This window comes from Pinus tabuliformis, chromosome 1_1 (genome assembly GCF_031772625.1).
Source record: "Pinus tabuliformis cultivar Carrire ecotype Pingquan chromosome 1_1, CPIR1, whole genome shotgun sequence".
In the NCBI taxonomy this organism is placed as follows: domain Eukaryota; kingdom Viridiplantae; phylum Streptophyta; class Pinopsida; order Pinales; family Pinaceae; genus Pinus; species Pinus tabuliformis.
The window spans coordinates 427652513-427663437 of record NC_142297.1 but is presented as its reverse complement, the minus strand read 5'-3'; the positions used below and the strand labels follow the sequence as shown (position 1 = coordinate 427663437).

The following is a 10925-nucleotide window of genomic DNA, read 5'->3' as shown; positions in this document are numbered from 1 at the left end:
TGATTATAATATTGTTGAACTAGCTATTTCCTTACAATGTTAGAAGGTTGTAAAGTATTTGAAATTGAGCATAAAATTTTTCAAAAAAATGTCATTAATATAGTCACAATCTTTAATGTATAGTTAAAGCATTGTGGAGAGTTATATATACATTACCTATGCATAAATCAAAATAATTCTTCAAAAAGCTTACACCTATAATACAATCACATTTTATACAAATATTTTTATCATTACACATATATTCATGTACCTCTTAATGTAATTTATAATTTTTTAATTAAAAAATGTTATAATATTTTGTTTTTATTAACTTAATTGGACACATCGATCTAACTATTATCTTCTTACAATTTAATATCATATAAAAAAAACTATTTAATAGAAAAAACTATGAAGAGGCAATAAACCAGAATTTCCAATCACAAAACATAATGGCCCCATATTAATTGAATCTTCTCCTTCTATGAGCGGTTGGAAGGATGATTAATAGTAAAAATTTTGCGGAAATGACAATTATCAATTATACTTTTATAATTCAATCATTTTCTGTCAATCATATAGAAAGCTTCCGAATGCTGGAATATTTACCATTTGGAATGTTGGAAGCTTCAAAAAATTTCCCCCTATTATGGACGAGTTGAGGTTTGTGACAGGTGATTTTCGTATCACGAGTTTTTCAAATTTATATAATTTTAAATATATATTTTTTTTAAATATAAATATATTTATTAAACTAATATTTTTTTATATAAGAGAAATTATATTTTATAATATTATAAAAATATTTTATAAAATATATATATGTTAGTGGGGTAAATTTATGTTTATGGGTTAAAGTTTAATTGGAAAAAAAATACACTTGCAAATCCTTGTGTATTCAAATGATTGGAAGTTCAATATGACATTTCCCACTAGCCAAAACAAAAGATAGTAGTAATATATATTCATGAATATTGTTCTTCTATTTTCATACAAAATGCTTTTAAATTAATTTTTGTATTTATAATTCTTTTTTAACATTTTATAAAGAAAGATATATACAGGAATCAAATTTGAAAAGACATTACTTCAATTTGAATGATTAAATTTTATCGAACACTGAGACATTGATAAATTAAAATAAGTTATTCTTTTATGTAAAAGAGAAGTTATTTAAAACTTCCATACATAAAATGATTGAGTTGAGATGCTCATTCTACAATTCAATATGAGGGAATGTGTAATTTAGGTTTGGAGTTGACGAAAAAACAAAAATAAAATATTCTCTAAATAGAAAAGCAATGTAAACTATAATAAAAAAGTAAAAATGAATATGCTATGCATGCTTAGTTACTTGTTTATAATTTGATCTAAGGAAATTAAATGTAAAAAAATCTATGTGAGATGCATAAGAGAAATGCAATTCTTTTTCAAATTTTGCACACTAAAAAAAGTTTGCATCTAAATAAATTTGATCCTTTAGATTTATGCTTAAGATGGATCTATAATAATTATTTTACAAATGAATTGTGAAAAATGAATTCTTATCTTATTATTATCTAAACCTTAATATTATTAAAGTAAATATATATATTCCTTAAATAATGAAAAATGTATCTTTTAATAATAATATAAATAATCCCCAGATGCGGGTGATGGCACGTCAGACAGGGACGAGCCACATGCCCAGCATGTGCCGCCCCGTGCTAACGATGCATAGTAATGGTTCACTGCCGCCGAGGTTTAATGTTCAGCCGCCCGAGCTCTTGGCATTCAATGCTACGCAGGGTGAAGCGATGTGGATGCAGGAAGCAGTTATGGAGGGCTCTTATCGAGGGAATGTTGCGAGATTTCACAGGGAAGGCGGATCACTGCAGGCTCATTTGCATGGTAAGGCCTGGGTGGTGCAGGCTTGGAAGGATTCTGGATGGGTGGGCGCTCTCCTCCCTCAATACGCAGCCACTGCAATCCGTCATTGCGACTCTGGTGAATGCCTCAGGTGGGAACAGATCTCCAAGAGCAATTGGAGTGAATTTGAGGCGAAAAGCGAAGACACTCACTCGGGCAAAGTCTGCTCCGTGTTTGTTATTCCTGTGCGTGGTCTTTGGGCAGTTGAGTTCTACCCTGCATCAATTCGGGTACTGCAATCCTTTGGCAGTCACAGCGGGGACTTCAAGCCCACGAGCTCGGTCCTCGAAGAAGTTGAAGGAGACGTGGAGTCTATGGCACGATTGCAGGAAAGACAACCGAGCAGAAGGGGACCGGGGCGAGGTGCATCTTCATGCCCCCCTGCAGCAGATGTGCACCATCACTGCTGCTGCTGCTACTGCCACAGGAGGGCGAGAGCCACCCCAATTCAGGCCAGTCAGTTCATGGAGGTCGGTAGCTCCAGTGGAGGAGAGCCCATGCTTCTAGCATTCGGCTCAGTCGTTTTCACCTTGGGCAGCTCGAAGGATAACGCAGGAATCAGTGCACATATCTCAGTTCTCTTTACTAAGGTTCCTGAGGAGAATGAAGATGGAAAGCTACCAGTTTCGGATAAGCTACTTCCAGAAGGCAATCGTGAGGAAAGTCCAGTGCTGCAGCCACCAATTGAAGAAGGAAATTCTGGGAAAGAGCCCAAGCAAGCCCCTCCCCAACCTCCAGAGCAGGAACCTCTGGCCACTGCAAAGGATCCTATGGAAATGTGGGCAGGCATCCCTGAAGGCCAAGGCTGGAGCTACATCATTGAGGAAGAGCTTGAAGATTAATCCCCAGAGGCACTCTCCGGCTTTCTCTTCTCTCTCTCGGCTATGGTCTACGTCAAAGGTCTCGGCGGGTATTTGGATTATGCTACGTTACTGTGTATGTATATTTTCAGTTCTTAATCATGTCATGTGTATGGCGGTCATGCGTCTGGGCAAGGTTTATCGTGAGTTTTTTGTTGGAAGCCCCTGCGTGGGCCGTATAGCTATTGTCTGAGCTCAATACTGTTTTATGTTCTGGTATAGCCGTGTCATTACTGTCTTATGTTTTGGTATGTTCTGGAAGTGTTTTGGTATGTTCTGGAGGTGCTGCCCCTGCGAGGGAGCATTTTGTGTCAAGCTAAGCTATCCAAGGTGCCACAGTTGGCCCTGGACGGCCTGTCTCTCTGCATGTAAAGTTTACTTGTAAATATAATATAATAGACTAGCTAGTTTTACCGAGAAAAAAAAAATAATAATATAAATAATAATAATAATAATATAAATGTATTAATAATTATATGCTAGATTAAATTCAAAAATATAAGGTTAACCACCCATTGGTTTAATATAAATACATATATGTTTTTTTAAACAATATTTAAAATAAATTTAAGGAAAATCTTATATATGATGAGAAAGTGAAAATAATTTTGTGCATGCAATGACCCATTGAGAATTTGAGGTAAATTTTTAAAATTCAAGCTTATAGGAAGATTGTGAAAATACTTCATTATTTTATTTATTTTAAAATAATCTAAATTAACAAGTGAATAGTATTCGGTGAGAATTACATAATTTGTAAACTATAATGACTACAATAAAAGTAATTAAACTATATGAATCTCTAATTTGTAAAATGAACATTATTTTTAATTTGCATTTCAATTTCTCTGATATAAAATAAACATCATAAATTTAATGTTTGGTTTTTACAACAAAAATGCCTATTCCACCTTCTAGTAACCAAATGATTTTTTTATATGATTTTTTTTTGCCTATTATATAAGTATGAAATCAAATCAATTAAGTTCTTTTGTTAATTTCTTTATATCACTTATTAGTTCTTATAGATTATATTATTTTGCTCATAAGATAAGGAATATTGATAAGTGTTGTTTATAAATCTAAAGAGCAAGAGGATGGGGTTGATTCAAATTGCAATCATCTCTCTTATGGAGAGAATATGAATCCACTAGAACTTTCACAATACACACTACTGAATCATAATTTTGATAAATATGTAATATATGCACCAATGAATTCAGTAACCATAAAAATGCAATAAAAAAAATGATAAGCTTCTTTTATAAACCGATCTTCCGTAATTTTAATATTTTTAAATAATTATTAAAATAAAAATCATATAAAAATAACAATGATTAGAATATATTATTAAAATTTTCCGAAGAAATGAAATTCTTTAAAATCATATCAAAATAATAATGATTAGAATATATTATTAAAATTTTCCTTACATTTTAAATTAAAAGAAGAAATGAAATTCTTTTCATTTGAAATTTTAAAGAAATGGATTTTTTTTTTATTTCAAATGTTTTGAAGTTGGACATGTAATTTTTTATTTAAACTTAAATTGGTATAGAAATTATAATATTCCCTTCTAGTGCAAGTCAAAGGGTTGATGGCCAAATGATGACTCCCATTTTAAATCTTAGTAAGGAAGTGATTAGGGATTAATGAAAGATAAAAATTTGTATAAAAATTAATTATATATTTGGTGGCCAAATGATGGCTCCCATTTTAAATCATAGTAACAAATTGATTAGGGATTAATGAAAGATAAAAATATTTAGATTTGTAGAATAAAACAAATGTCTTGCATTTAAAAGTTGTTCCAAATTCTTATAGAAATTATAATTTTTAGATACATATAATTCTGGTTATACTTTACAATGCGGTTGATTTCCAAATATGAGAATCAAGACATTTATGATAATGTTTTTATTAACCTTAACATTGTTGAAAATAGTGAAATATGTATTTAGATGATAAAATATTTATTTACATGACGGGAATGATGGGAATTAGACATATATTAAAACCCTAATATCTCATTGGGGAAGGGTCAACGTAGAGATGTGCAAATATGATTACATATAATTATTATTATCAAAACATGAAATTGTTTGTATTTTTCATCTAAGATAAGTTATAACAAACATACATTAAACTTCTGACATTCAATGATTGTTAAAGATATTGCTGAATAATAAACACAAGCTAATATTTAATGCTAAATATGTAGCGGCATTATTTCTCCTCAAAACTTTTTCAACATTGATTAGATCCAAACATGTAAGGCATTAAATACTTGTAACATAGTTAGCATTTTATTATTCCATAAAAACTTTACATTTACAAGTTTCTTTAGATTCAAACATTGAGGGCATTCAATACTCTATAACATAGTCACGTGTTTATTGTTCTGTACAACTTTTACAAGATCCTTATTTTCAGGAAAGGTACAACCGACATACTTCCCATTATTTCGATGATGTTACATGAGATATCCACCAATTAAATTTTCATCAACCTAACTTTACAAAATTCAAATATGGAGTGAAGTCAAATAATGCCACAAATTTGGCTCAATGACATCTTACATGGATTTCAAAATAGTCAATGACTCTAAGTAAGTTCTCCTCATATTTAACATCACCAAATAGCACATTAAACTTAAATAGCCCATTAAACACTCTCTCTCTCTCTCGTCCTCTTTCTCTAAGTTCAATGGTGAGCCGTGGGGCTTAAGTATTGGTTGATTTTGTTGGTATAGTTATCATGTGGATAGGTTGCGAATTTTTTTTATTTCTATATGTATTTTGGGTACCCTCTCCATGGTTGTATGGCTGTCTGGGTCATATGTATTTAGAAAATGTTTGTTATGTTTTTGCAGGACTATTGAATATGTTATAGGCCAATTCTGTCATTGGCATGAAATATGGGATAAGTCTTTGTCTTTGGCTTTAATGGGATTCAAGATTGTGCTGGTGTGATTGACTTGTGTAGTTTTCTAAAAAAAAGGATGCATATTCTATGGTTACTATTAAAATCTATATAAATTCATATAAACAAAAAATTATGTAGCAGAATTTTATTAATATTTATAATACAAAAAAAATCATCATTAGCACTTACAATTTTCAAATATTAGAATTCAAATAAGCAACTATATTTCTAATTAATTTACATATTTATTTTCATACTTTTTTAAATTTTATATATTTACATAATTTTTTATTAAAAATTATATATTAAATAATTATATAAAACTTATGTACTTCAAATTTTTATTTAATAATATTTTACTAAAATTTTATATTAAATAACTAAATTCCTTATTATCATTTATATATTTCTTCATTAAGAAATCTAAATATATTAATATTTTTTATAATAAATTATTAAATAAAAAATATTACAAAATTTTAATGTAAAATTTATAACAATTTCTTAGTATTATGTTGCTTTACCTTTGTTATAATAAAAAAATACACAAATTTTCCTTCTTTCAGTAATAAATCATGTATGGAAAAATACACTTTTCCACATGAATAGGGATTATATAATTTTAAGATTTCTAATTTTCGAGAAAAATAAATAATTTAAGTTGTATTTTTTTTCATACCAAGTCATGATAACTATGTGTAATGCCAACTATAATTTAAAATATTTCGTTCAGAATTGTATTAGAAATTATAAAAAATAAAAATTAAATATATATTCTTTTAAATATAAATATATTTAAAAAATTATGTATATATTATATAAATATAATGAATATTTTATAAATATAACAATCTTATTTAATAAAATATATATATCTGAAAAATAATAATAATTATTTTATAAATAAAAACCGTTCAAAAATCTTAACATATAGTTTTTATTAAAAAAATCTTGATTTCTTATAAGGATAATATATATATATTCATTCTGCACAATCCATTTAGCTTTTTGTTTCGTTTATGAAATTGTACATAGAGGTAAACAAAATAGTTTTGTTTCTGAGATTCCAGGTAGTGATCACAATATAGTACAAAACCGTGGGGAACTAACGATGTAAGAAGATCGCTTACATCAGTCATTATAAGGATTCTATCCGTGGCTTTTGTATAGCCACTACATGTTATGTACTACGGATGGTTCTAAACAAGGTTGGCCACAAATTCACATAAATTGGTTAGAGGCACTTGGCTAGATAGCTTTATTCTCTCGCTTTTCCATAATATGAACACAGTTATAACCATGGGTGGCCACAAATTCGCTCGAAACACGTAAATTGGCTTCACGCTCTTTAATCTCTCGCCTTTCCCATGCTCCAATCCCATGCTCCAACTGGCCTCCGTGGGTGGCAGCGGCCTCGAATACAGAGTTCGTATTTATACCCATGCGCGTTTAAGGCATGATACTCCTCTGGATGCCCGTTTTCATTTACGGAGCTTCCTCGTGCAGCCAAAAGCCTCGCTGTAATTTGACCTTGGAACAACTCACGCCCTAAAAAGAAAACTTGTTGAACAAGTTAGGAATTATCTAGTCTCCAGGCATATTCCGGCTTCTGCCATTTGTCATTACAGATAGCTATTACCTGGTATCGCTATTTCTGCTATATAATATATAGATTTGTGCTTCTCACAAATTAGGAATTGTGATAAGCATGATTGATTTTGACTGACGCCTTCTGAAACCTGCTTTGAGGTTCTTGTGATTTGTAGGTATTTCAGTTTCAATTGTTGAAGGTGGAAGAGTCCTCCTTCCGGTCAATATGAATCCGAACATCGCTTGGCCCAGTATGTTCAAGGCAAATCCCTCAAGATCTCAGAGTCAATGGGGTGAAGCTTCAAATCCTTCAGCGATTTCCGGCCAGAGACAATCTTGTGAAGGTAACCATGCAGTGTAACTCTAACCTCTCCTTCTATGTTTGTTATAGCATCATTGTGAAAACAATAATCAAAAGATTATTGTTGTGGCCGAAATCTTTCGAGATTAAAGCGCCCGCTCTTTCCTTTTCCACATCCTATAAATGGAGATCAAATATGGAGCCGTAAGAATACGATTTCAGCGAATGATAAATGCAGTATAACATTTTATGTCCCAAATTAAGCAATAGAGTTCGAACATTCTTTAGATGAATAAGAGAATGCCGTTGTAGCTACACACAAATCCTTTTATAGCAACCGGGTTTTGGTGGAATGAAATTTGATTTTTAGCTTCGAATAGGGAAATTTCGGGGTCAAACTAAACTCTGGATACGCATTTTGATCAAGCATAACTTGCTTTCGTGGTTTAAGTCTGCCAGTCAATAGAATTTCCCACTTCTTTCAAGGGTGAGCCGAATTAACGGGCCGACAAAACGCTTAATAATATGTGTTCACCTGAACATTGTTTTAAATCTGACTAGAATGTGTGGAACAAGTTCTGAAAGCTGTATTTTGTGCAGGCATATCATCAGAAAATAAGGAAAGGAGTCAGCAGGAATCAAAGCCCAGATAGAATCCAAAACCAGAACAGATCCGGGTTTTACAGTCCATCTTTAACTCTGGGGTGACAAACCCTACCCCAGAGGAAATTAAAAGAATCAGAGATCAGCTGCAAGAATTTGGAGAAATTCGGGACGCTAGTGTCTTCTACTGGTTCCAGAACAAAAAAGCCAGAACCAAGCAACGACAACGCCATCTTCACTCTGGAGAGACCTCTAAATCTGGCTCAGAAAATAGAAACACTGATCAGTCTAAAGAAATCATCAGGGTTTCTGACACGACAGCCAATTCGTTAGGCAGCGCGGGTGAAACCTACTCTTCTGTTGTGCGAGCTGCCCAGTTTTCCTATCATCAAGACGATTATCATTTACAAATGAATAGAGGAATAAGTAATGATCAATGCAGTTACACTAACGCAGTAGCAACTACAGCAGCAAGAGGAGGAATATTTAATGAAGGTACATGTATTGAAACCACCAAAACACTATTTTCATATGTACATTTGAATATGCCTCTCGCGTCAGCTTTTGAACAAACTTTGAAATCCTCTATATATATATATATAGATATATAACTTTGAAAGGCCTTCGAATTTTGTAGATTGGTTCCCTGATTATTTCTGTGACTACATATTTGTTTTTCGATACCATAACAAACACATAAAAGTTACTTGACAAATGCCATTTAGACAATTAATATTGTTCCTGTGATGTAATATACATACGTCTCAGAATATTTCTCTGCAGGGACTGGCGAGGAGTTGATGTACGGTCGCTCAATAACTGTAGTCATAAATAATGTTCCAGGTCAGGTTCCCGTGGGACCGATAAACGTTAAGGCTATGTTCGGGGAAAATGCAGTTTTGCTTCATTCCACAGGCCAGCCGATTTTACTGAACGAATGGGGGTTCACCATGGAATGTCTGCAGAATGGAGCTATGTATTACCTGGTATGCATAATGCCATACAGATTTTCATACTGCTATATTTTGAGAAGTTTTCAAAATATTTAACTTCACTGGTATGCTTTTAACATTGTTTATTCACTTTTCCAGGTATGAAACGGTATTCATCAATGTTGGTGTGGGTGTTGTTATCTTGGTTCGACTTGGAGTTGCGTATCGATACTCGTCAATGCTGGATTTCCATTCTTGATTCGATTTTGAATTGCATACTGTTCGTTATCTAGGATAGAGCAAATTCTAGGTTGACTCCTGGTATTATATTTGCATACATTGCATCTATAGGATTTGTCAAACTCTATGTCAGAGCTGGCTTTGTTTTAATATTCCTTGTTAATGTGTGGCCTTGTTATATTGTCCTTCGTTAGTCTGTTTATGATCACTGCACTTTTATCACCCCCTTCATTTCAATAAAAATGTGGAGATCACGGCACTTTTATCTACAATAAATATGGAAGTGGTTGTGGTGGAGATCACTTCACTTTCTATAAAATGGAAATTGTTTCGTCTTTTTATTTTATTCAATAAAAATATGGAGTCCACCGCAGTTCATTCTCCAATATGTTACGAATGTCTAGGTTGTTGTGCCGATATAAACTGAGGATTGTTATGTTATCTTTGAACCTGGATTGTTATGTTATCTTTGAATCATGTTTTTAGGTTGTTTTTTCGAGGGTCATTTTCTTCTGAATTTAATAATTGTATTGGATTTTACTTTATCAGAACTAGAATAGACTCTGATAAAAAAATACGATTTTGCAACCATATAAGTTATTATTTCCTTGAACGGAAAATAGTTACAATCACGAATACTTTTTATTTAACTAAATCGCACATCATCCTTTAAAAACCCAACTTCGTGAAAGGGAGTATTGAAACACGAAAGTTGTTTTAACATTGTGTTATAAGTATAAACTAAATTAAATGGAAATATGCAGTGAGTTTTGCATATTGCTAAAATGGATAAGATCAAACTTATAATTATGTTACTTTAAGATATCATATTTTTAATTTAATTATATATTTTTTTAAATTTGATATTTTTTAGTTAGGCTTTTCCGTTTTCTAAATAGAGTGGTTGTATTGTAGTTTTTTTAATATACAATAATTTATGAATAGATATATTGTTAAGGTATTTTTTTAGAAATAGATCCAATATATAATAGTAGTGGTTTGAATCCAACCAAAATCAATATAGCTAAAAAATCAATTGTTTTTAAGCAATAATTTTTTTGCAATGAATCTTTGATTATCTTGAACTACAATGAAGCTTAATATCTAATAGTAGTGGTTTGAATCCACCCAAAATCAGTATAGCTAGAAAAGGAATTGTTTTTAAGCAATAAATTTTTTGGAATGAATGCTTCATCATCCTCATCTACAATGAAACCTGTAAAAGCTATAATATTTCCATACTTCCTACTTCCTAATGATCAATATGGTTAAAGGAATTATTGATTTTCTATCTTCTATAATTGGCTAGTCTAGACCTTAAAAAACTACAATTTTTCCATACTTCCTACTTCCAAATCATGAATATGGTTAAAGGAATTATTGTTTTTTTCTTTTCTATAATTTTCTAGTCTAAGCATGATTTGCTTCTTATACTCTATTGTATAGATCACTCTATCAAAGATATTATCTTTCTTATGACATTTTTAAGCTAAGTTTCATTAATACATCTACTTGTAGTCTTATATCAAAAGATATAAAAGGAAAGTCTTGATGTGTTTTCTTATCTAGGTCAAAACAAGCTAA

General features: G+C 31.4%; 1 pseudogene; it reads left to right on the top strand.

Annotated features, from left to right (window-relative positions):
- Positions 1–7491: 7491 nt before the first annotated feature.
- On the top strand, positions 7492–9266 carry LOC149213529 (WUSCHEL-related homeobox 8-like; annotated as a pseudogene).
- Positions 9267–10925: the final 1659 nt, after the last annotated feature.